Source organism: Furipterus horrens, unplaced genomic scaffold (assembly GCF_987537825.1).
Source record: "Furipterus horrens unplaced genomic scaffold, mFurHor1.1.pri manual_scaffold_12, whole genome shotgun sequence".
In the NCBI taxonomy this organism is placed as follows: Eukaryota; Metazoa; Chordata; class Mammalia; order Chiroptera; family Furipteridae; genus Furipterus; species Furipterus horrens.
The window spans coordinates 45,907,980-45,934,616 of record NW_028327182.1 but is presented as its reverse complement, the minus strand read 5'-3'; the positions used below and the strand labels follow the sequence as shown (position 1 = coordinate 45,934,616).

The 26,637-nt window shown below is 37.4% G+C and overlaps 1 long non-coding RNA gene across 1 annotated transcript in view; it reads left to right on the top strand.

Annotated features, from left to right (window-relative positions):
• The window catches only part of LOC149996114 (uncharacterized), a 361,299-nt gene that overhangs the window by 317,904 nt on the left and 16,758 nt on the right, over positions 1 to 26,637 (top strand). Inside the window, exon 4 of the long non-coding RNA XR_016507421.1 lies at positions 26,296 to 26,440. This is a non-coding gene — a long non-coding RNA (uncharacterized LOC149996114). The remainder of the gene's footprint in view (positions 1 to 26,295; positions 26,441 to 26,637) is intronic.

The window sequence follows — 26,637 nt, the reverse complement described above, 5'->3', positions numbered from 1 at the left end:
TATTTCCGTGTCACTGGTTCTATTTTGCTCATTTGTTTGTTTTTGTTCATTAGGTTCACTTATAGGTGAGATCATATGGTGTTTGTCTTTCACTGCCTGGCTTATTTCACTTAGCATAGTACTCTCCAGTTCCATTCATGCTGTCACAAAGGATAGGAATTCCTTCTTTCTTTCTGTTGCGTAGAATTCCATTGTGTAACTGTACCACAGTTTTTTATCTACTTATTTGCCGATAGGCACTTAGGCTGTTTGCAGCACTTAGCTATTGTAAACAGTGCTGCTATGAACATAGGGGTGCATAAGTTCTTTTGAATTGGTGTTTCAGGATTCTTTGGGTATAATCATAACAATGGAATCAAAAGGCAGTTCCATTTTTAGTTTTTTGAGGAAATTCTATACTGTTTTCCACAGTGGCTGCACCAGTCTGCATTCCCACTAAAAGTGCACTAGGATTCTCTTTTCTCCATACCCTTGCCAGCACTTGTTTGTTGATTTGATTGGGACTGGTGTGAGGTGGAATCTCATTGTAGTTTTAATTTGAATCTCTCTGAAGGCTAGTGATGTTGAGCATTCTTTCATATGCCTATGGGCCCTCTGTATGTTCATTTTTTCCCCCTGACCCAGTGCTACTTATTCTTAAAACCTCAGGATAAATGCTGTGTCTTTCAGGAATCCTTGATGATCTGTCTCTAGCATGCTCTTCTTTCTTTACTTGAGCACCTAGCACAGATTATGATTATTATTCCTTTTACTATTAGTCTTCCCAGCTATACTATAAATTTCATCATGGCAGAAACTCCATCTTATTAATCATTATGTCTATAGCAATCAGCACAGTGCTTGACACTTTTTAGGTACTTGATTAATAATACTTGTTAGGAAAAATGGTTAGATGGATGATGACTAGATGGATACATAGACAGGTGGAGGGATGGATGGAAAAATATAATAATGAATGGAATGTGCTGGCTCCATGATTCAGGATATTACTAATAACAATTTGAGCCAGGAAATTTATACTTCTTTGGTTTTTATGTTAAATACAGGTTGAATGACTAATTTATTTCACTAGCATGCAAAAAGTTCAAGTGATAGCAGCAAGTAAAATATAAACATCAACATATGAAAACTGATAATATCATGGTTATTTCTTTGGCTAAAATTGGGTGAAAAAAACTGCATTGGTTTTGAAAGCACTCTAAAAATGTATTTTTAGCATTTAATTTTTTATTGTAACTGATTTTCTTTATTATGTAGTATGTTAGACATCTCTAGAATAGTGCTGGCAAGTCTTTTAGTCATTTATATGCTCCTTGGCAAAATGTTTCATAATATTTTGGTAAACTTGAGAGTTGTGTGCCATTTAGCAGCTCACATGACATTTCCATGTCAGTATGTTGCTTTTTTATTGCATTTTGTTCACTCATCACTTGAGTGCTTCTTGCCAGCTTTTGTTCTCAGGATGTAATAGAATTGAATTTTTGGATGAAAATATGTAAAATGGTATGGGAGCCTCAAACAGTATTGTGTAATAAAAAGTGTATAGTACAGTCAGAGGAAAGCAAGTTAGAATTAGCTCTGTTACTCTGCGAAGATTTTTGTAGAATTGTTTGTAACATATTAAATTAGAACAGCCGTTTTTAGGCCTACTAGTAGTAGAAAAACTCAACCTGATCCCACAAAAGTATCAATTAATCATAATTCTATGTGTATATTGTATATGTATATGTAATATAGATAAATATAAACACACACACACACACTTCTAAGCTTTACACTGGGGTATTGGCATGATCACTTATGGAAAGAAAATTCTTGGTAATCTCTTCTTGAATCTCTTAGGGTTAATCTGCAAGATTATTAAACTTTGAAGCAGCTGCTGATGACAGTTTTCCCCTACAAGGAAGTGAATTGATGCAGACTAGTGGTCTAACATTTCCCAAAGTACCATTAAAAAAAAAAAAAAAGAATCAGTGAAATGGCATATTGCTTTATGTTTTGGAGGGGAATTTTAGAATACATTGGACAAAATACTCCCCCCTCCCCTGCCACCAAGAGAACCCCTTGACTTAATTTAGTAAATTCTAACTGAAAGTTCTTACAACTCAAAATATGGTTCAGAAATGGTGTGTTGTTTTGCTTTAGATTTTTCCTTTTAAAGTCTCCAGAAAAATTTACATCAATCTGATGTATTTACATTGAAGTAAATTGACATTTTGATTTCAATACTAATAGAGAAAAGAGATAATATGAATGTAACTGTACAATCTATATCACTTTTTTATAAAATCATAAACTCTTCTGAATGAAATTGTTATATGAAAATATGCTCATAACAACTAAGAATGTTCCTAAGGAAAATCTCACTAACAATTAAAACGGTTTTATTTTTAATGTCCGAGTCACTTCTAAAGGCCTTCATGAGAGAGAGAACACATTTAGCAATGTGCTTTGAAAAACATGCAAGGAGTGGATAGAGACCCTGAAGCTGCCAGTGATTTAAATGCCTCAGCTAACATCCATATTTTATCTAAAACATATAATTTACTGAGCTGTTGTATCTCCATTGGGCTTTTTAAGCAGATAAATATGTAGAAAAATAGTGCATCAAGTTGAAACTTAAGGAATTTGGAATTATAAAATATATCCTTAAACTTGCATGGCATTAGTAAAAAAAAAAAAAAATCACATTATTGAATTCCCTTTGCTGCATCCTGTAGTAAAACAGTAGTGTCAGCACTAGCAATAATACTTAGTGCTTCTGTGTGTCAGTTCCTGTTTTCAATGAGTTATATATAGAAACGTGTATAATTCTCACAACACCCCCATGCATTAGGCACTACTATTTCCCAATGTATAGATGAACAATCTAGGCGTAAAATGGTTAAATAACTTTCTTGTGGTCATACAGCCAGTAAGTCAGTCTTAGAGGCAGAACTTGAACCCATGCAATCTGGTTCTAGAGTTCATGCTCTGAACAACTGCACTATTCTGCCTCTCACCTGTAGGTTAGACTAATTACATAGCCCAGTATTAGCATTCAAAATGCAGGGAATGACTTTGCTGGAGCTACTAGGATTTGGCCCTAACAGTGGATTGAATTATGCAGAATAACAATAATAATAACTAAACTCTTAGAATGTTTTAGAATTTGCAAAGCACTTTCACCTATATTTGCTTCTTTGCTCTTTACAATAAAATTATTTACAATACTTTACAGAATACTTATTATATGTCAGATCATGTTCTAGATGGGATACAGGAGTAAATGAGACAACATCCTTGCTCTCATCGAACTTACCTACTTAACAGGGTTGCATAGAAATTATAATGTTAATAATAACCATTGCTACATGTGAATACATCAGAGACAACAGCATAGGCTGGCAAGACAGCAAAATCCTGTCCTTTCCTGATTCTGAAAGGTCTGTGAAACTTTATCTGGCATGGTATAGGAGGCTCTTTAAGCTCTGTTTTTTGGGTTTTTTTTTGTTTTTCACAGCAAGACGATCCTATAACATTTATAGATTATATACTTTTGTGGGTTATTCTATTGCAAAAATATTTTAGTGACTTTTGTCTTCTCTTTATATCCATATATATGTACAGATAAACTCTTCTCATAATGACTTTCAACAGAGATCAAAGTCTGTAACTACTTGTGAACCTTTCTAAACTCTAATTTTTGTTAAAAATAAATATTTATATGTAGGACTACTCAAGTTTGAGAACATATGCCTGGAAACTGCAGCAGCTAGGAAATTCTCATTCAGGAAAGGGGGAAAAAACCTGTATATTTTTTCCTTACAAAAATCAACCCAGCATTCATTTTTAAAGCTCCTTCGGTATGGGAAGTATTTAAAGTCTGCTGTTGAATTTCAGATGTTAGCCTATATTGAATGACATTAGAAAAATTCTTCATTTGAAATATTTAAACACAGTGCAAAGGGAATTTGAAGATGAATGAGAATACCATCCACAGGCCCTACAGTCTTTCTTATTTAGACATTTGTCTCTCTTTTAAGGTTTTCCACTTCATGCTACCTTTTCCAAATCTGTATCACAGAATAGTTATTACATCCAGAAAATTCACCTTCATGACATGCCAGGTACATCCCAATTTTCAAGTGACATAAATTCTGTGGTTCCTACTATGCCTACAGTCATCTAAGCTATATCATGTTTGAGGGTGAAGGTATTCTCTCCTATAAAGGAAAATTGGGGGTGTGGCTCCTAGACTCTCATTCTGATGGGCCATTTGTCATCTTGCTTATTGGAAATTACAGAGGAAATAAATGACAGACTCAGGATATTTCATGATGGCTAGCATTTAAGCAGTCTTTCGTTGCTATGTTAGTGAGCAAAAGAGACCAATCTGCCCCTTTCCCTGATATGCATTAGGTACGATCATGGAGAGTCGTGAAGGACAGGTGTTTACTTACCTCATACATTTTGCACAAACAATTTAACCGCAATTTTAAAAAAAAGTTTCTTTAACAACTAATATCCCTAAAGTAGGCTAATTTGTCACATATTGTAAAATTTCCTTGTATACATTACCTGCCACAGGATAGGATTTGTAGAAGACATTTCCGTTTAAGACTTAAAATGTAGTTTTTTAATTTCTGAAGTACAGATTTAAGACCTTATTTAAATTCTGACAGAGGACTATATTTTGACTCACAAAGTGTAGATAAAATATCTACTCCAAATAGATATTTTTAAAATGTTAATAAATATTTCACATTTATTTTTATGAATAAAATACATATATACACTTTCTAAATTGAAAAACACAGTAGGCTTATGATGAAAAGCTATAGACCTGGATCTCACTCCCAAATTTATTGCACAGAGAAAAGATTATTGCTTTTGATGTCTCTGTGTTTATACATTGCTAGTGCCTTTATAGCTCTAAGTATATTTGTAAGTTTGGCTGAGTCAAGTATATGTATGTGTTTGTGTGTATGTGTAATTACTTTTTCTTAATTTGTTAAATTTAGATAATATCTGTTGACTTGTTATGATAGATAAGACTACAGCTTATTTGGGAGCCTCCTGGGCAAGATGGAGGCATAGGCAGATGCCACAACTAAGAAGGAATACAACTGCCTCAAAACTAGAAACAACCAGAAGTTCCAGAAAATCAAACTGCATGGAAGTCCAGCAAACAAAGATGTAAATAAGAAATACTGATCCAGGCAACTAGGAGGGGCAGAGAGGACACAGTGTGGTGGTGGCAGCAGCAGCGGCAGCAGCAGGCCAGCAGAAAGCACAGTTAAATGTATTAAAAAGTCAAGAGGGACACTTGGGGAGCGGTCCCAGCCCCTCACCAAACCTTGCAGCTCACAAACCCAGCACTGGGGAAAATCAAGCCTTATTGCTTCTGACTGCAAACCAGTGGGAGTTGGGGCAGAGGCAATAACTGCCGATCTCTTAACAGAGTCCACTTGTTTAAAGGGCCCCCACGGTCCTAGAACATCCAAAGACCCATCCACTCTGGGAAGGAAAGTCAGGGCAACAGCTAGAGAGGTAACAGTCCCATACCGAAGTGAGAGAACTGCCTGGAAAAGGGGCAAGTGCTGGGCAAGCAGCATTGTTCCCTCTCAGACCCCTCCTCCACATACAGAGACACAACCTGGTGAAACAGGTCACCCTATACTGATGAATCCCTAAGGCTCTACCCCTTACAACATAAGAGGAGCACAGCTCTACCTAAGACACAGAGGCAAACAAACACAGAAGCCTGCCAAGATGAGGAGACAGACAAGTATGGCCCAAAAGAGTGAACGGATCAAGGTTCCAGTGGGAGAACTAAGTGATGGGGAGATAGCCAACCTAACAGATGAGGAGATAGACAACCTAACGGATGCAGAATTCAAAACACTGGTGATAACGATGCTCACAGGCTTGACAGTTATGCTTGAGTATGGCAAACGCATAAGAAAAGAAGTGAAAGCTATGCTAGGTGAAACGAAGGAAAATTCACACAAAACCAATGGTGAAGGGAAGAAAACCAAGGTTCAGATCAATAATTTGGAACATAAGGAAGTACAAATCAGTCAACCAGTACAGAATGAGGAAACAAGAATTGAAAAAAGTGAGGAGAGGCTTAGGAACCTCTGGAATAGCTTTACACGTGCCAACATCCGAATCACAGGGGTGCCAGAAGGGGAAGAGGAAGACCAAGAAATTGAAAAAACAATGGAGAAAAACTTCCCAAGTTTTGTGAAGGAAATAGACATACAAGTCAAGGAAGCATGGAGAGTCCTGGATGAGCTGGACCCAGAAGGGACCACACCAAGACACATCATGATTAAAATGCCAAAGGTGAAAGATAAAGAGAGAATCCTAAAAGCATCAAGAGAGGAGCGGAGAGTTGCCTACAAAGACGTGCCTATAAGACTGTCAGCTGATTTCTCAAAAGAAACTTGGCAGGCAAGAAGGGGCTGGCAAGAAGTATTCAATGTGATTAAAAGCAAGGACTTACAACCAAGATTATTCTATCCAGCAAAGCTATCATTTAGAATGGAAGGGCAGATGAAGTGCTTTCCAGACAAGGTAAAGCTAAAAGAATTCATTATCACCAAGCCATTATTATATGAAATGTCAAAGGGACTTACTTAAGAAAAAGAAGATCAAAACTATGAACACTAAAATGACAACAAACTCACAACTATCAACAACTGAATCTAAAAAATAAAAACAAAATCCAACTAAGCAAACCAGAATTGGAACAGAATCATAGGTATGGGGGTCATTTGGAAGGTTATCAGCTGGGAGCAGGGAGGGGGAGAAATGGGGAAATGGTGCAGGGATTAAGAAGCATAATTGGTTGGTACAAAATAGACAGGGTGAAGTTAAGAATAATATAGAAAAGGATGAAGCCAAAGAACTATACGTACAACCCATGGACATAAACTGGGGGGTGGGGGGGAGCAAAGGGGAAAAAAACAATTGGAACCACTGTAACAACATAATCAATAAAATATACTTAAAAAAAAAGAATACAGCTTATTTGTAATACTGCCTCCACACTCCCAATATACTCAATTTTTAGTTTTTGTTACCTATGGGCCTTTAAATATCATGTTTATTCTAGTACTCTCATTTGTGTTTTTAACTTTATATTATTAAAGTTGATATTTATATTTGGTTTTTAACCATATTAAGATTTTAGTGTTATGTCTTAGGGTGATTCTAAAGGTAAAGAATCAATAAAAAAAGTATAAATATGCAATTATCACTGCTGACTAAAGTACAATAGTATACTATGATTCGTCGTCGGCAGCCGTCCGTCTCGAGAGACGATGGTGTAGCTTAAGAGTCTATCTGCACCGCCGAGAATGGCTGTGCAGTCCGACTCGGGAGTGACACGGTATCTGTCTCCTCCCGTGTTGAATCGACATCTTGCGATGACGCTGGAGTGTCCTCTCCAGTGAAGCTGAAGCTACAGAGCCTGGGCAGGGTGATATGGAGGGTCTGCTGTTGCCCATGCAGCAGACCCCCCCTCTCTTCGCAGCTGAAGGGTCCAAGGGAAAGACGGAGTCAATACAGCTTGGCTTCAGGTGCGCCGCAGGAGTTGCCGGTGTTGACTACAACGTCGAACCGCCTTAGGGACTCCGGCTCCGGATTTTCTGTCGGGGTTTACTCCCTTAGCCTTTCCCCTGAAGAGGTATGCCGCAAGGCAGCGGAGGTTTTTTGGAGTCAGAGTTTTCCTTCTCTGAATACTATGATTACATTGACGTATTTTATAGCTTTTTGCACTTTCTAGAGTTTCTAATTACTTTTATTTTTTCTTGAATCATCTGTCTTTATGGCACTCTTATGTACCTTTATCTTCTCAGGAGGTAGAATGAAATCTTTGAAATTTCCTGTTTTCCTGGATACCTCCCTCTGTTCCAGGCTGGAGTAGCTAACTAGGCAACTGTAGGCATCTCTCTTGCACTGACTGGCCTTCCCTGAATCCGTGTCTCCCTCTTTCTCACTTTAATTCCATGTCCTGCTGAAGCATATCCTCAGGGATCTTCAAATAGAGGCATGTAGGAGGTAAATATTCTAAATTTCTACATATCTGAAAATGGCTTGATCAATGTTTTGACTAAAGGAAGATTTATAGGTTAAAAATTTTTTTTTTAGGAATTTGGAAGACAGTGCCCTATTGTAACATCCAATATTTCTGATATGAGATCTGATTCTTGTCCCTTTGAAAGTTGCTTTATCTCCCCTCAATTTTTGGAAATTTATTTTTAGATTTCTTATGAAAACATACCTAATTATGGTTCTTTGCTTAATGGGCCTCTTTGATGGACTTTTTAAAAAATATGCTTTGTTGATTATGCTGTTACAGTTGTCCCAATTTCTTTTCCCTTTGTTCCCCTCCACCCGGTGGCCCCCCTCCCTCCAGCTGTACACCCCCCTTAGTTCATGTCCATTGGTTGTGCATATAGTTCTTCTCAACATCTTCCTATCTACTCCACTCCCTCCTACTATGTTTTTTAATTCCTGCATAATCTCCCTCCCTTTCCCTGCTTCCCCCTCCCCGCTGACCTCCCCACAATATGTTCGCCATATCTATAATTCTTTTCCCACTCTTGTTGCCTACTTAGTTTGCCTTTGTTTCAATTCCGTAGCTTCTGTTGTTGATTTTTGTGATACAGTTTTCATTTTAACGTTCATAGTTTTGATCCTCCTTATCCTAAACAAGTCCCTTTAACATTTCATATAACAGTGGTTTAATCTGATGAACTCCTTCCGTTTTACTTTGTCCTGGAAGCACTTTCTCTGCCCTTCTATTCTGAATGACAGCTTCGCTGGATAGAGTAATCATGGTTGTAGGTTTTTGCTTTTCATTAGTTTGAATATTTCTTGTCAGTCCCTTCTTGCCTGCAGAGTTTCTTCTGAGAAATCAGCTGATAGTCTTATTGGGACCCCTTTGTATGTAATTCTCTTCTTCTCTCTTGCTGCTTTTAAGATTCTCTTTTTATCCCCAATTTTTGACATTTTGATTAAAATGTGTCTTGGTGTGGTTCTCCCTGGGTCCAGTTTTTTGGAACTCTTTGTGCTTCCTGGTCCTGTAAGTCTATTTCCTTCCCCAAGTTAGGGAAGTTCTGCTTCATTATTTTTTCACATAAATTTTCTGTTTCTAGTTCTTCTTCTTCACCTTCTGGCAACCCTATGATTCAGATGTTTGCCCACTTATAGCTGTCCCATAGGTTTCTGAGCCTCTCCTAATTTTCCTCACTTTTCATTTCCTCTTTCTGCACTGGTTGACTATTTGTTCCTTCCCTATGTTCCGATTTGTTGATTTGATCCCTGTTTTTTTGTTTTTTTGTTTTTTTCCCTCACCACTTGTTTCGTATGTGTTTTCTTTTATTTCAGCAGGACTAGTCTTCATTCCTTCCCCGTCTTAAGATCTGCTGTCAGGTCTGTAAGCATTCTTATAACCGAAGCTCTGAACTGTGCCTCAGAAAGATTTCCTATCTGCCGAGATATTAGATTAGATATTTGCTGGCTGGTCAGCTGTGTCACTGGGATCTCTATCATGATCTCTGCGGTCCTGGCAACTTTGTGTTTACTTTTGCTTCCTGGGTGGGGTTGTCACATCTCCTATGCTATACGGGGCAGAGCCCCGTGCCCTCATCACTACCAGGTGACCCTTCTCACCACACTGTGGTGTTTTGTGTGGGGGTGGAGTTCCAATATACATTCTTGCCATTTACTCTCCTCTGAGAGACCAGAAGCTTCTTCCTCTATCCCCAACCCCTCCAGTCTTCACAGTCCAAGGCAATGGGGATCTGCCTTCCCTGGCATTGGAATTGCGAGCTGACAGGTCTGGTCTGCAGCCAAGGGTGCTCCCCGGGTGTTTCTTGCCTCTTTTTAAATATACGTGTCTGTGCTTACTGCCGTCCCACCACTGTTGCTACAGCTGCTGCTGTGAGCACAGCTTGACCTCTCCATCCCAGCTTCATCCCTCCTAGCCATCCAGATGAGCACCACTTCTTTATAACTTCATACGTTGGACTTCCATGTAGCTCGATTTTCTGGAACTTCTGATTGTCTCTAGTTTTGAGGTAGTTGTATTCCTTCTTAGTTGTGGAGGGAGACCCAGCATGTATGTCTAGGCCTCCATCCTTGATGGACTTCTTAATGGCCCTTTTATTCTGAAAGCTTGTGACTTTTAGTTTTGGGAATTTTTTTTAATTTTTAAAATGTGCTATTTTTTATTTTTTGACTTTCTTATGTTTTACAGTGTTTTGATTATTTACCCCTTTGCTTCCCTCCACCCAGCCCATGCCCCCATGTCCATAGTCAATCCCCACCCCATTGTCTGTGTCCATGGTTCTTTCATATATGCTCCTTGACTAATCTCTTCCCATTCTTTCATAGTCCCCCACTCCTTCCTCCCCTCTTAGCACTTTTAGTCTATTCAGTGATTCTACACCTCTGGTTCTAATTTGCTGCTTCATTTATTTTGTTCATTAGATTCCTCTTATAAGTGACCTCATATGATATTTGTCTTTTACTGACTGGCTTATTTCACTTAGGATGATAGTCTCTCATTCCATCCATGTTGTTGCAAAAGGTAGGAATTCCTTCTTTCTTTCTGCTGTGTAGTATTACATTGTGTGGATTAAAAAAAACTGTAGTACAGGGTACTTTTCGTCAAGATGGTGGCATAGGTAAACATGGCTTGCCTCCTTGCACAACCATATCAAAATTACAACTAAAATATAGAACAAGTTTTAGAACTATGGAATTAAAGAAACCACATTCCTCCAGTCAGGTAGGAGGGGCAGAGACAATGGAGACAGGCTGGTCCCACACCCACGTGTGCTGGATAAATATTCAGGAGAGAAATCTTGGGAGTGAGGAGTCCCAGCCCCACACCAAGCTACCCAGCCCAGGGTTCCAGTGCCAGGAAGATAAGTCTCCATAACTTCAGGCTGTAAAAGCCACCAGGAATTGAATCAGTGGAAGAAACTTCTGGAATCTCAAGCAGTTCTTAAAGAATCCACATGCAGACTTACTCAAATTCATTTTCTCTGAGCTCCAGCACTGGGGTAGCAGCTTGAAAGGTACCAGTGGCATCCATAGGGGAACTAAAGTGTCTGGTATCAGAAAAAGAGCTTGGGGGCAACTTCTTCTCAGACAAGAAGGTGGAGAGAGGCCATTGTACCTTTCTGACCCCACCCAAATCCTATCAAACAAGCAACAGCCAGCCTCAGTGAGCCCCCAACCCTCATATCTCTTGCTAGGTAGCCCCAGGCCTGAGTATAGCAACACCCAGGTTAGATTCACAGCTCTACTTAGCCTGGGAATCTCCAAGCCCAGCACAAGTAGCAGCCATTTCAGACTGCTTTATACCTCATGCAGGGTGGCCCCAGGAAGAACACACATAGGGGCTGACCCTGGCCTGCACCACCCAGGAAAGCTTAGAGCCTGCACACCCAGTGGACAACTACAGAGCACACCAGAACACCACCAAGTTGCTCCTGCACAGCTGATCTTCCACAGAGTGGGGAGGTTGGTGGCCAATGGTCACAGCCAGTCCTTACTGCTGACTAGTCTGGGGAAATCCCTTCCATTGACCTGCCAACAGCAATCAAGGCTCAATTACAAGAGGAAGGTGTACTCATCCCACACAAGGGCACACCTTGAATACACAGCTTGGGTGATAGAGGAGGCTGTGTCACTGGACCCTACAGGACACCTACTACATTAGACCACACTACCAAGACAGAGAGTTAGAAGCTTTACCTAATACATAAAAGCAAACACAAGGAGGCTGCCAATACAAGGAGACAAAGAAACATGGCCCAAATGAAAGAACAGATCAAAACTCTAGAAATAAAGCTGAAAAAAATGGAAATAAGCAATCCATCAGATGCAGAGTTCAAAACACTGGTTATAAGGATGCTCAAGGATTTTAGTAACAGCATAAAAAAGATCCAGTCTAAATGAAGAATACACTAATTAAAATGAAGAACAATTAATAGGGAAACAACAGTAGAGTGGATGAAGCAAAGAGAATCAAATTAATGATTTGGAACATAAGGCAGCAAAAAACAACCAATCAGAACAGCAAGAAGAAAAAGGAATCAAAATAATGTGCATAGAATAAGCAGCCTCTGGGACAGCATCAAGCATTCCAATATTTGCATCATAGGGGTGTTAGAAGGAGAAGAGAAAGAGCAGGGAATTGAAAAACTATTTTAAAAAATAATGAAAGAAGACTTCCCTAATTTGATGAAGGAAATAGACATGCAAGTCCAGGAAACACAAAGAGTCCTAAGCAAGATGGATGCAAAGAGGCCCACTCCAAGATCCAAGATGGCGGAGGAGTAAGTGGAAGCTACACTAACCTCCTCCCAGGACCAGTCTGGATTTACAACTTAATTTTGGAGAAATCATCTGGAATAACCAACGGAACACTAGCTGGAAAGAAGTCTTATAACCACGGAGAGACAGAAAAGGCCGCTACATCACAACGTGACCGGTAGGGAGTGCGGAGACGCGGAAGGGCTGGCTGGGCTCACACGGGTGGCTGCTGAAGGGACTGAGAAACAGCTCAGCAGCCGGGGATTCCCCCTGAGAAGGGCAGGGTCTAAACCCCCAGCTGGGCTTCCCAGCCTACAGCGACAGAGTGGAAAGTAAAATAGTATCAGCTGTGAAAAGCGAAAAGCCACAGGCTTTCTTGCTAGCCGGAGAGAAACAGCAGGAGAAAAAGAGCTCTTAAGTGGATCACATACGAAAATATTTTGGCCACCACTTACCCTGGGCTCAAGCAGAGGGAAGACAGAGAGGACTGGAGACACTTGGGGAGAATTTGGCACGGTGGCTTTGAGGGGAGAACTGGAGGAGCAGCTGACTGGGTCCCAGTGCTGACTCATCCCCGGTACTGCGGGTAGACCATTCCCCTCCAAGTGGCGTCAGCCTGAGGGGAAGCAAAAGCCCTGCCTACAGGAATTAAGCTGCCACACCCACAGTTCTTAAGCCTGACAGCTAATCACAGATTGAATAGATTAACAATCAAAGAAGACAGACAACAGCAGTAGATCCCTGGAAGTCTCCAACAGGCTGCCTAGGGCCAGACTGGTACATGATCTGACGCCACCAGAGGCAGATCCAGGAAGTGCAGATCATTCCAAGAAGCACCAACAAACAATAGGAGTCAAAAAAATGGGGAGACAGAGAAACAACCTCCCATCAAAAGGAAAGGTAGAATCCCCAGAAAGAGTGCTAAATGAAATAGAGGGGAGCGAACTATCAGATATGGAATTCAAAACATGGATTATGGAGAAGCTGAATGAGCTCAGCGGAAACTTCAAAGAACTCCAGAAAAACTACAAGGAACTCACAGAAAATTACGTGAGCATGAAAAAGGACATAGAAGCTATCAATAAGAGCCAGGAGGAAATGAAAAATACGATCTCTGAATTGAAGAACACAGTAGAAGGAATTAAAAGCAGGCTAGAGGAAGCAGAAGATCGGATCAGCGAGCTGGAGGACAACCTACACAAAAACTCCCAGACAATGCAACAAAATGAAAAAAGACTGAACAAGACTGAAGAGGTTCTAAGACAGCTGCAGGACAACATGAAACGTAATAATATCCGTATCATAGGAATTCCAGAAGGAGAAGAAGAAGAGCAAGGGATAGAAAACCTCTTTGAAAAACTAATGACAGAAAACTTTCCTAACATGACGAGAGAAAGAGTCACGCAAGTCCAGGAAGCACAGAGGGTCCCAATGAAGATGAACCCCAACAGGCCCACCTCAAGACACATCATAATTAAAATGGCAACATTCAAAGACAAAGAGAGGATCCTAAAAGCAGCAAGAGAAAAACAACTAATAACATACAAGGGTACTCCAATAAGGCTATCATCAGATTTCTCAGCAGAAACACTACAAGCCAGAAGGGAATGGCAAAAAGTATTCCAAGCAATGAAAAACAAAGGCCTACAACCTAGAATACTATACCCAGCAAAGCTCTCATTCAAAATGGAGGGTGAAATAAGGAGCTTCCAAGACAAAAGAAGGCTAAAAGAATACATCTCCACCAAACCAGCAATGCAAGAGATGCTAAAAGGTCTGCTCTAAGAAGATAAAGAAACAGAGAGAGACAGAGAAGAACACGAGTACAAAGGGGAAAAATGACAATGAATAAGTACTTATCGGTAATAACCTTAAATGTAAATGGATTAAATGCTCCAATTAAAAGACATAGGGTAGCTGAATGGATTAGAAAGAATGACCCACATATATGCTGTCTACAAGAGACCCACCTTAGAACAAAAGATCTACACAGACTGAAAGTAAAGGGATGGAAAAATGTATTCCAAGCAAATGGACATGAAAAAAAAGCCGGGGTAGCAATACTTATATCAGACAAAACAGATTTCACAGCAAAGTCCATAAAAAGAGACAAAGAAGGGCATTTCATAATACTTAAGGGAAAAATCCATCAAGAAGATATAACCCTTATAAATATATATGCACCAAACTTAGGAGCACCCAAATATGTAAGGAAACTTTTGAAAGACTCCAAGAAAGATATAGACAACAACACACTCATAGTAGGGGACTTTAACACCCCATTGTCAACAATGGACAGATCTTCGAAGCAAAGAAACACCAAAGATATGGAGGCACTGAACAACACTCTAGATCAAATGGACTTAGTCGATATATATAGAAGTTTTCACCCCAAAGAAGCAAAATATACATACTTCTCAAGTGCACATGGAACATTTTCAAAGATAGACCACATGGTAGGACACAAAACAAGCCTTAACAAATTCAAGAAAATTGAAATTATATCAAGCATCTTCTCAGATCACAATGGCTTAAAATTGGAAATCAACCTCAAGGAAAAAACTCAAAAACATTCAAACTCATGGAGAATGAATAACATGCTATTAAATAATGAATGGGTTAACAATGACATCAAGGAAGAAATCAAAAAGTTTCTGGAAACTAATGATAATGAACACACAACAACCCAAAACCTATGGGATACAGCGAAAGCAGTCCTAAGAGGAAAGTTCATAGCAATACAGGCCTACCTAAAAAAGCTAGAGGAATATCTAATAAAAAATTTAACCCTACAGCTACAAGATCTAGAGGAAGAACAACAAGCAAAGCCCAGATCAAGTAGAAGGAAGGAAATCATCAAGATCAGAGCAGAATTAAATGACATAGAGTCTAAACTAACAATTCAAAAGATCAACAAAAGTAGGAGCTGGTTCTTTGAAAAAATAAACAAAATTGACAAGCCTTTAAGCAGGCTCATCAAGAAAAAAAGAGAGAGGACCCAAATAAATAAAATCAGAAATGAAAGAGGAGAAATCACAACTGATACCACAGAAATACAAAGGATTATAAGAAATTATTATGAACAACTGTATGGCAAGAAATTTGACAACCTAGAGGAAATGGACAGATTCCTGGAAACCTATAGTCTTCCCAAACTGAATCAAGAAGAAGCAGAAAGTCTGAATAGACCAATAACAGCTAGTGAAATTGAAGCAGTAATCAAAAAACTCCCAGCACACAAAAGCCCTGGACCGGATGGCTTCACAAGTGAATTCTACAAAACATTTAGGAAAGAACTAACTCCTATCCTTCTCAGACTATTCCAAAAGATACAAGAAGAGGGAAGACTGCCAAACTCATTCTATGAAGCCAGTATAACCCTAATTCCAAAACCAGGTCAAGACACAACAAAGAAAGAAAACTACAGGCCAATATCGCTGATGAACATAGATGCTAAAATCCTCAACAAAATATTGGCAAACCGGATCCAGCAACACATTAGAAAGATCATACACCACGATCAAGTAGGATTCATCCCAGGGATGCAAGGATGGTTTAACATTCGTAAATCAATAAACGTAATACACCACATAAACAAAATGAAAGACAAAAACCACATGATAATATCAATAGATGCAGAAAAAGCATTTGATAAAGTACAACACCCATTTATGATAAAAACTCTCAGCAAAATGGGAATAGAGGGAGCATACCTCAACATAATAAAGGCCATATATGAGAAACCTGAAGCCAACATCATACTCAATGGGCAAAAACTGAGAGCATTCCCCCTGAGATCAGGAACAAGACAAGGATGTCCGCTCTCCCCACTCCTATTCAACATAGTCTTGGAAGTTCTAGCCACCGCAATCAGACAAGAAAGAGAAATAAAAGGCATCCAAATTGGAAAAGAGGAAGTAAAACTGTCATTATCTGCAGATGACATGATAGTGTACATAGAAAACCCTATAGACTCCACAAAAAAACTACTCGACCTAATAAGTGAATTCGGCAAAATAGCAGGATACAAAGTCAATATTAAGAAATCAAAGGCATTTTTATACACCAACAATAAAAACTCAGAGATAGAAACTGAAAGAAAAATTCAATTTACCATAGCAACAAGAAAAATAAAATACCTAGGAATAAACTTAACCAAGGAGGTAAAAGACCTGTACTCAGAAAACTACATAACATTGAAGAAAGAAATTAAAGAAGATACAAATAAATGGAAGCATATACCATGCTCATGGATGGGAAGAATCAACATCATTAAAATGTCCATACTACCCAAAGCAATTTATAGATTCAATGCAATCCCTATTAAAATACCAGCAACATATTTCACAGACCTAGAACAAATACTTCAAAAATTTATATGGAACCAAAAAAGAGCCCGAATAGCCACAGCAATTTTGAGGAAGAAGAACACAGTAGGAGGAATCACAATACCTGATATCAAACTATACTACAAGGCCACGGTAATCAAAACAGTCTGGTACTGGCATAAAAACAGACATATAGATCAATGGAACAGAATAGAGAGCCCAGAAATAAACCCAGGTTCATATGGTCAACTAATATTTGACAAAGGGGGAAAGAACATCAAATGGAGTGAAAAGAGCCTCTTCAACAAATGGTGTTGGGAGAACTGGACAGGGACATGCAAAAAAATGAAACTAGACCACCAACTTACACCATACACCAGAATAAACTCAAAATGGATCAAAGACTTAAATGTAAGCCATGACACCATAAAAGTCCTAGAGGAAAAAATAGGCAGGAAAATTTCAGATATCCCACGTAGCAACATTTTCACTGATATATCTCCTAAGGCAAGGGAAATAAAGGAAAGAATAAACAAATGGGACTACATCAAACTAAAAAGTTTCTGCTCAGCTAAAGAAAACATCAGCAAGATGAAAAGGAAACCAACCATATGGGAAAATATATTTGCCAATGACATCTCAGACAAGGGATTGATCTCCAAAATATATAAAGAACTCATACGACTCAACACCAAGAAGACAGACAACCCAATTAAAAAATGGGCAAAGGACCTGAACAAACACTTCTCCAAAGAAGACATACAGAGGGCCCATAGACATATGAAAATATGCTCAACATCACTAGCCATCAGAGAGATGCAAATAAAAACCACAATGAGATACCACCTCACACCAGTCAGAATGGCCATAATCAACAAATCAACAAACAACTTGTGCTGGAGAGGATGCGGAGAAACGGGAACCCTGGTGCATTGCTGGTGGGAATGCAGACTGGTGCAGCCACTATGGAAAACAGTTTGGAATTTCCTCAAAAAACTAAAAATGGAACTGCCTTTTGAACCAGCAATTCCATTACTGGGATTATATCCGAAAAATCCTGAAACACCAATTCAAAAGAACCTATGCACTCCAATGTTCATAGCAGCACTATTTACAATAGCCAAGTGCTGGAAACAACCTAAATGCCCATCTGTAGATGAGTGGATCAAAAAACTGTGGTACATTTACACAATGGAGTTCTATGTAGCAGAAAGAAAGAAGGAACTTCTACCATTTGCAACAACATGGATGGAACTAGAGAGAATTATGCTTAGCGAAATAAGCCAGGCAACGAAAGAAAAATACGTTATGCTGTCACCTATTACAGGAAACTAATGAACAACACAAACAAATGAGCAAAATTGAACCAGAGGGCATAAGCCTATGACCGCATTACCTGAGTGATTGTCTGTACGCATAAGCCTCACTTAATCCTCTCTGCAGCGCTGCCTCCGGAGACTCAACAGTTTGGCTGAACTAAATGGCTGAGTTGGTGAAGAATGGGGTGGTCTGTGGGCTTCACTTTAAAACTGAATTCTCTTTTCTATCCTAATGGCTTGGACAGAAAGGGCCCAGAGGTCTGAGAGGGGGGAAACATAAACTATTTCCCTCAGCCCAAACTAAATAAAATGGGCAAAAGGGTTTTGGACAGGAGAGATGTGCCTAGCACACCTTCCTCCAAAGAAGCCCTTTTTTTTTTTTTTTTTTTTCTCCTAATGTGGAACATTGAAAAATTAATCCCTGCCTTTTGCCACCTAGTAGTTATGGATTGAATGATGCTTTTTAACCCTTTTTGCCAAATCTGTTGCCCCCAGAACACAACAAGGATGCCAGCCTGCTAAACCAAGCACGCCGTTGTCCGGAGACAGCCAACTGACCTGGAGTCTGCATGATCCTTCCCCATGTGGGAAGGCCACCCTCCCCTCCACACCCCCACTCTTATTAGGGATTTCTGGACCCAAGGGTAGGTAGGACGACGACCATGTCCAGCTTGAAGCAGCTAGAGGAGCTTGAGACCTTCGCCCATTGTCCTTTACAAGATTACAAAGGGTCTTAATATCTGAGAGGGAGGGATAGTTTTTACGAACCATGGGTATGGACTTGGGGGGGGATGCTGGGGGAGGGAGATACTGGGTGGAGGGGAGTAAAGGGGAAAAAAATTGGAACTACTGTAACAGCATAATCAATAAAATATATTTAAAAAAAAAAAAAAGAGGCCCACTCCAAGACACATCATAATTAAAATACCAAAGGTTAAAGATAAAGAGGGAATCTTAAAAACAGCAAGAGAAAAGCAGTTAGTTACCTACAGGAGAGATCCCTTAAGACTGTCAGTTAAGTTCTCAAAAGAACTTTACAGGCTAGAAAGGATTGTCAAGAAATATTCAAAGTCATAAAAAGCAAGGACCTACAGCTAAGATTACTTTACCTAGCAAAGAACCATTTAGAATGGAAGGGCAAATAAAGAGCTTCCCAGACAAGAAAAAACTAAAGGAATTAATTACCAAACCTTTATTATATGAAATGTTAAAGGGACTTATTTAAGAAAGATAAGATAAAAACTATGAACAATAAAATGACAATGAATACCTACCTATCAACAATTGAATCTAAAAATAAACTAAGGAAACAAGAACAGGGACAGAATCATGGATATAGAGAGCATTTTGATGGCTGCCATATGTGAGGGGAGTTGCGGAGGAATGAATGAAGAGGCGAGAGGATTAAGAAGTACAAATAGATAGTTACAGAATAGCCATGGAGATGTAAAGTGCAGTATAGGAAATAGAGTAGCCAAAGAACTTATATACATGACCCATGGACGTGAACAATGATGTGGGGATGGCCTTAAGGAGTGGGAAGTGTTGGGTAGAGGGGATAAAAGGGCGAAAAACTGGAACAAGTGTAATAGCATAATCAATAAATAATAATTAAAAATAAAGGAAAAACTGGTACATTTACACAATGAAATTAATTATATTTTTCTTCTTTGGAATTCTGTTTAGAAATTTTAGTAGTTGGAATTCCTGGTTAGATTCTGTACATCTCTTGTGTTTTCCATTTTTCTTTCAATGTTTTGTTTAACTTTTTGGAAGACTTACTCAAAACTATATTTGTACTTTATACTGATTTAAATTTTTTTACTATTATACGTTTAATTTTCTAATACTCTTTCTAATCTAATCCTCTGTTCCTTTTTTGTATAATTCTGTTCTTGTCTTTTAGAATTCTAAAGTTCTTGTCTATTCCCCAAATTATTCAGGTTTCCTCAAGGGTCACTTTTATTCCCTTATTTGTTTGCTTATTGCAGGTAGTTTCTTTGATCTTTCCAACATTCTTCAAATGTCTGTCAATAGTCATTATCCAAATATATTTAAGAATGATAACTTGACTGGGAACTCATATCATCAGAAATCATAGCCTAGTATAGTAGTTTCTATGGTATTTATTGAAAATGTGGTTGTTTCCCAGCAGGATTTCCCAAGTTTCTGCATTCTTCTAATCATCCATACATGTATCCAACTTATAGCTTTATCAGTCTTTTGTTCAATTTTATTATCTAGAATTTTACTAGAATGTTTCATCTATTCCCATTTTCTTTTTTTAAAGTAGATTTATGACCATTTGTGTTCTTGACTTTACTGTTAATGAAAACCTGAGAGGGTATGCAATAAACTGATGTGTCTGTTTGCCATCTTGATCTCAAACTGTCTAGAACCAGTATAAATCTAGTGTCTTTTTACAATTACTTGAGAAGTTGCAATGTGAAATAATTTGGTACTACTTCATTAAAGTATTGCTGTGTTTCTTTTACTTATTTATCTTCTTAGAGAGTTAGTTATCTCCTTTATTTTTGAACTAAGAGTGGTTATGGATGTTGACTTTTATTATTTGCTTCCCTTATGATACCCTATGTCTTCCTGGAAATATTTGTTGACTATTACTAATATGGTTATTAGCAATATGGCTATTAGTAATATTACTAGTAAATTATAATGTACCAATAAACTGCTCTTGTTTAGCTCATTTTATAGTATTTATGTTTAATTATAAATCCAAACTACTCTATATATCACAAAAGGGAGCATAAGTTCAATTATTAATATAAACAGAAGGAGCACAGACTACCAGTAAATCCAAACATAAATGTATGGAATGATATAATAGATTTTTTTTAATTGAAAAACTTCTGACTTTGAAATAACTTTAGATTTATCAAGAAAATACAGAGAGTTCCTGTATATCCTTCACCTAGCTTCCCTTAATGATACCTGTGGTACCATGGTTACTTAACTGTGGTACATTTATCAAAACTAAGAAATTAGCATTGGTATACTACAATTAGCTATGCTCCATACTTTATCCTAACTTCACCAGTTTTTCAATTCTGTTTTTTTCCTGTTTTAGGATCCAGTCTAGTATACCACAGGGATCGTGTCACCTTAGTTTCCTCCAATCTGTGATAGTGACACGGTTTTTCCTTGTCTTTCATGACCTTGACAATTTTGAGGAGTATTAGTCAGACATTTTGCAGAATAGTCCTCAGTTTTTTCTGATGTTTTGTAATGGTTGGATGAAGGTTTTGGATTCTAAAGAAAAATAACAGAGAGGTAAAGTGCCCTTTTATTTATATAAAAGGTATATGATATAACATGACTTTTATAGACAATATGAACTTTAATCAGTTCATGAAGGTGCTAGCTGCCAGGTTTCTTCATAATTACTATTTTTCTTTGTTAAATTTATTCAAAGTAAGTCACTAGGTCTAGCACACAGTCAAGGGTAGAGAAATTAAGAATTAATAGAAATTAATTACCAGAGTAATTAATAAATATTTTAGGAGGGCTACTTTGAGGCTATTGGCTATTTAACTCTTCTTCAAATTTTTGCCCACTAATTTTAGTATTTATCATTGTATCTTACATGTTGCAATTACTACTGGGTGTTCTCATTATTTTCTATTTATCTCCTTCCTTTTACATTTTCTATTTGGAATTCTGTAAGAAAGATATGTCTTTTCTTTACAATTTATTTATTTATTCAATCATTTATCTATGTTTTTATGGACTCATGGATATTTATTTTATTCTTTGGGTTATATGGGCTAACACTATCATTATTTGTTTTGTTACTCAAATTGTTTCATTTGTGGCCATTGGGAGCTCTTTTAGGTTGGCTCCTGTGCCTTTTGACAAACCTAATTTTAGTTTGTGTTTTTGTTATTATTTTAACACTTCCAATGCTTTCTGGTACTATAAGATGCTCTAAGTTCATCCACAGTAGATGGTTAAACTAACTCACAGGCGGACAAATCAATAATCTCATAAATATTTATTTAATGTTAAAGACTATGCTAGATGCTATAGTGACAGTCAAGTTTAAGATATAATCTCTGCCTTAAAAGATTCCATAATTATTTTCAGAAATAAATGAATAAAAGATAAAATATACAAGGCAGTACAAGATAAAATTAGTAATGGCTATAGAAGCTAACAGAAGAAGATAAAAATGTCATTTAGTGAAATATCTCAAGAAAAGAGACCCAGGAGATGGATAGAGTTTAGTCAGGTGAAGTAGAAAGGAAAAGACATTAAATGCAGGAATTGTTATTAAAGGGTGTGAAAAGCAGTAACAGATAAAAATCATTATAGATGAAATGGACAAATTTCTATTTAGAAATAAGATCTACTAAAACTGATATAGGAAGAAATAGAAAATAAGAATAACACTGTATTTGTTAAATTAATTGAATTTATAATTTAAAGCTGTCCCACAAAGAAAATTCCAGATGCAGATATCACCAGTAAATTCCTTCAAACTTTTCAGAAAGAAATAATGCTAATATTAAGCAAATACAGAAAACAGAGACAATACTTCCCAAGTCAGTTCCTGGTATCTGCATAACATTAACACCAAGTCATGATAAGGACACTATAAAAAAATTACACATTGATGTCCCATAGACACCAAAATATTTAAACCATAGTCTGGAATATAATACAGTTATACATAAATAATGATGCATCATGACCAAATTGAATTTATTCCAGGTTTGCATGTATACTTTAACATTCAAAAAATTAGTCCACATTAATAGAATAAAGGATAAAAATCATATGTTTACCTCAGTAGACTCAGAAACAGCATTTGACAAAACTCAGCACCTAATAATGATAAAAACTCTCAGCAAAACTAGAAATAGAAGGGATATTTCTTAATTTGATAAAGGGCATCTATGAAAAACCTACAACTAACAATATTGAAGCAATGAATGCTTTTCTCCTAAATCATGGATGTCTACTCTTACTAATTCTGTTTAACATTGTACTGGAGGTCCTAGCCAATGTAATAGGATTAACTAAAAAATAAAATTTACAAGGTTACATATTGGAAAGGACAAAGTAATTACATTATCTTATTTGTAAATGGCATGATTGTATATCTAAGAAAATCCTAAGGAATCTAAACAGCTATATTTAAAGTTAACAAATACCTGTTGAATTAATTTATCAAAACTTCAGAATATAAAGTCAATATAAAATATCAATTTTATTTCTATAAATCAAAAACAATTTGAAAATGAAACATAAAAAATACCATTTACAATACTATCAAAAAAAATAAAATAATTATTTAAATGAAGAAATTTAAACCTGTACATTGAAAATTATAAAACATTTCTGATAAAAATTAAAGACCTAAATAAATGGGGAGAGATACCATATTCTAGGATGAAAGACTCAGTGTTGTTAAGATGTTGGTTTTTCCCCAAATAATATATAGATTGAATATGGTCCCAAAAAGGTGGGTGGGTATTTCTTTTTAGTAGAAATTGGTGAATTGGTTCTAAAATTTACATGGAAATATAGGGTCTTAAAAGAATCACACTTTTCTCTATTTTTATTTTTTTATTGAGTCAGAGGTTTTTGAAAAAAAAAAAAAAGACAATATTGGGAAACTGTTAACTCCCTAACTTCAAGACTTACTATATATAAAAGCATCAATAAGAAGATGCTATGGTATGATACCACAATCCCAGTTATTTAAATTTGAGACTTAAGTTTTAAAATGGTGTGTATCGATCTTGCCAAGTTCCATTCAAAACCATAGTATCATTTTGGATTACAGTTGAATAGAACAGGATTCAGCAGGATATTGTATCTTTCTTAGTAGCAATTCAAAGATTTTGTTTTTATCATTCCCTGGCTATGCTATTATAGTAGTTATCTACTTTCACACCAAATCCTGGAAAATAATGTTTAATTTCATGGATCTAATTTATTCTAAAGTTGTTAATTTTCTAGCTTTTCAATGATCATCAGAGAACCTGTAAAAAACCTAATTATTTGTGCCTATTTAGGTATGCTTGGTCTTGCATGTTATCTTTTTCACTGAAGCCTTCTTGATTTCCATCATCCTCAAGGGAGACTGAGTACTTTCTGCCTCACCAATGTCATCGTGTTCCATTATGCAACAATACTACTACATCTTCACTGTGTTCTTACTATGGCTACTGGTTGGACCAAGCACTTGACGCCTGTTATTTTACTTAATGCTCACAACAGCCTGTTCCAAAATTAGATTATTTCTGCATTTTGCAGATGAAGAAGCTGAGGTTAAAGACTTTTTAAGTACCTTGCCCCTGTTCATATAGTTAGTAAGAGATAAAGTAGGAACACTCTCAGGCAATCTGGTCCAGACCCCTTCTTTCCAATACTTATTAGTACTACCTTCTTATATTTGATATCCTAGTTCTGTCCCCCTCTTACTTAGTAAAAGCTTCAGGGAAGAATTATTATCTTGCTTATTTTAGTATTCCTGGAATTTTTTTACTAATTAATTGAGTCATAAATATGCAATAAATAGTGGCTTAGTGAATACTCGAAAATTGCCATTGGGATTTTATGGGAAAAGGGTTCTTATAAGTTTAGGCATATAACATGAAACTTTGCTTTTAAGTTGTATAAAGAAAACAGAGTGCTATCATATGAGGTTTTAAGACAAATTTCTATTTATTTTGTATTCCTGTCATTGAGGTTAGATTTTACAGTACAAATACTTCTTTTCCCTATTCCTTGTCATGCTTTTTTCCTTCTTTTATGCAAAGGTAAGCTGATTCTGTTTGGCTCTGTTCTTTTTTTCTTTTTTTCCCAGTGTAATAATCCTAGGCTACATGTCCGCACAACTCTGAAAATGCTATCAGTCTTTTTCCCTGTTTCTTATTCATGACAAGATTTTGGTGCCAAAAAAGAAAGAAAGAAAGAAAAAATTTTAAAAGTGTGATGGCCCACTCCATCATTCTCTAGCCTTCCCAAGAACAGTGTGGATGTGAACTAAAAGTTCCAAAACTCGGACAGAAGTCTGTGGCATTAAAAGTTGGAACTTTGAGAGAAATTTTGAAGTGATTATTAATGGGAAGTGATACACCTTAGGTGTGGCTTCTGGGGCAGCCTGTGGAGGCTGAGCTGGGGGCTGTCTGTGTGGGCACTGGAACCAGCTGAAACACGTAGATATAAATAGCTAAAAGAGAGAACAGAAATCTGGTTGGCTAAAAGAGAATAGAAATCTAGATGGAGCCCTGTCGAGTCTGGCTCAGTCACTCACCTGTTCAGATGGAGATAGATAGCCATGAGGAGATACAGTAATATCACTTGGTGATATCCACAGAAGGTGTTGTTCCATTTCTTATTGCATCAGGAAAATCCTTGGGAAAAGAAGGTGTTCTCATTCACTGATTTGGTGAAGGGAATGTTGGTCATGTGAAGGAACAATGGGAGGGCTAGACGTTTGCCCTGCATGTCCTAGATGGAGCATAGCACACAAACTGTGGTCATGTGAAGGAACCATGGGAGGGCTAGACGTTTGCTCTGCATGTCCTAGAAGAAACATAGCACACAAACTGCCACGTAGCACAAGGGAGTTCCTGGGTTTCTCAAAAGTTCTCTCTCTTTGCATAAGGAAAAGAAGTGGGTGCAAAGTGCACTGCTTAAAGCTGGGTGTCTGTTTTTTGTGGGTCTTGACTGAATAAGAAAGAAATTTCTTCATGAATTTAGTATATTGCAACATTATCTGTTCTCTTGTAAATTCTGTTTGTGAAATAGTTTTCTAAATCACATAGGCTACAGAGAGAAACAAGGGAAATAGCACACCTGAGCCTTCAGGCTTTGCTAGAGCCAGGTTCTAAGCCTCACCACACTTGAGTCTTCTTCTCTGTAAAATGGAACCAATACTCTCTCATTGCAGGGCTGTTCTTCAGATTCAAGTGCCCATGTATACGAAGCCCCATGCACAATGCCTTGCAGCAAGTAGGCACACAGTAAACACTAGTGTTGCTGCTTTTGGACTCATACCCCATCCACAGTCCTCAATCCTGGCCTGTTTAGATAAGGTGAAAAGTAGATTTCACTTAGTAAAATACTTCTGACCTTTAGAAATTTCTAAAAACAGTGCTGAAAGGTTACTGTTCTCCACTCTACCACTGATATATAAGGAGATTTGGGAGGAAAAAAATTAACAGAATTTAATACCATTTTTTATACCATTTTAAAATAATGTGCTAATATAGTGCTTTCTGACCATGAAGGCTGAGACTGTCAGCAATGGTACTTCAGATATAATCTAATTGTGTGCTTTTCTTTCCTTTCAGAAGCACTTGGCACATAAAAGCTACACTGTCTTCCACAGGGCTTCCATGGTCAACAGCTTCCATTTAAAAGACTTCTGTGAATACACCATTTCAGTCAAGTCCGCAAAGAACATTATTTGTCTTCCAATCTTCTAGAGGTCTTAAGGTTTGTGTTAATTTTTCCATTTCTCTCTGGATAATAGTCCTACTCTATTACAATAAGAACTCTGAAAGTAGATTATGCACCAATTATAATCCTTTGATTTCATTGGGAGATGGATAGCAATGAAAAGAAATTTGATATACTACTTCTCATACTTATTGTAAATATACTCTGTGGAAGTTACAAGGATATTAAAAATA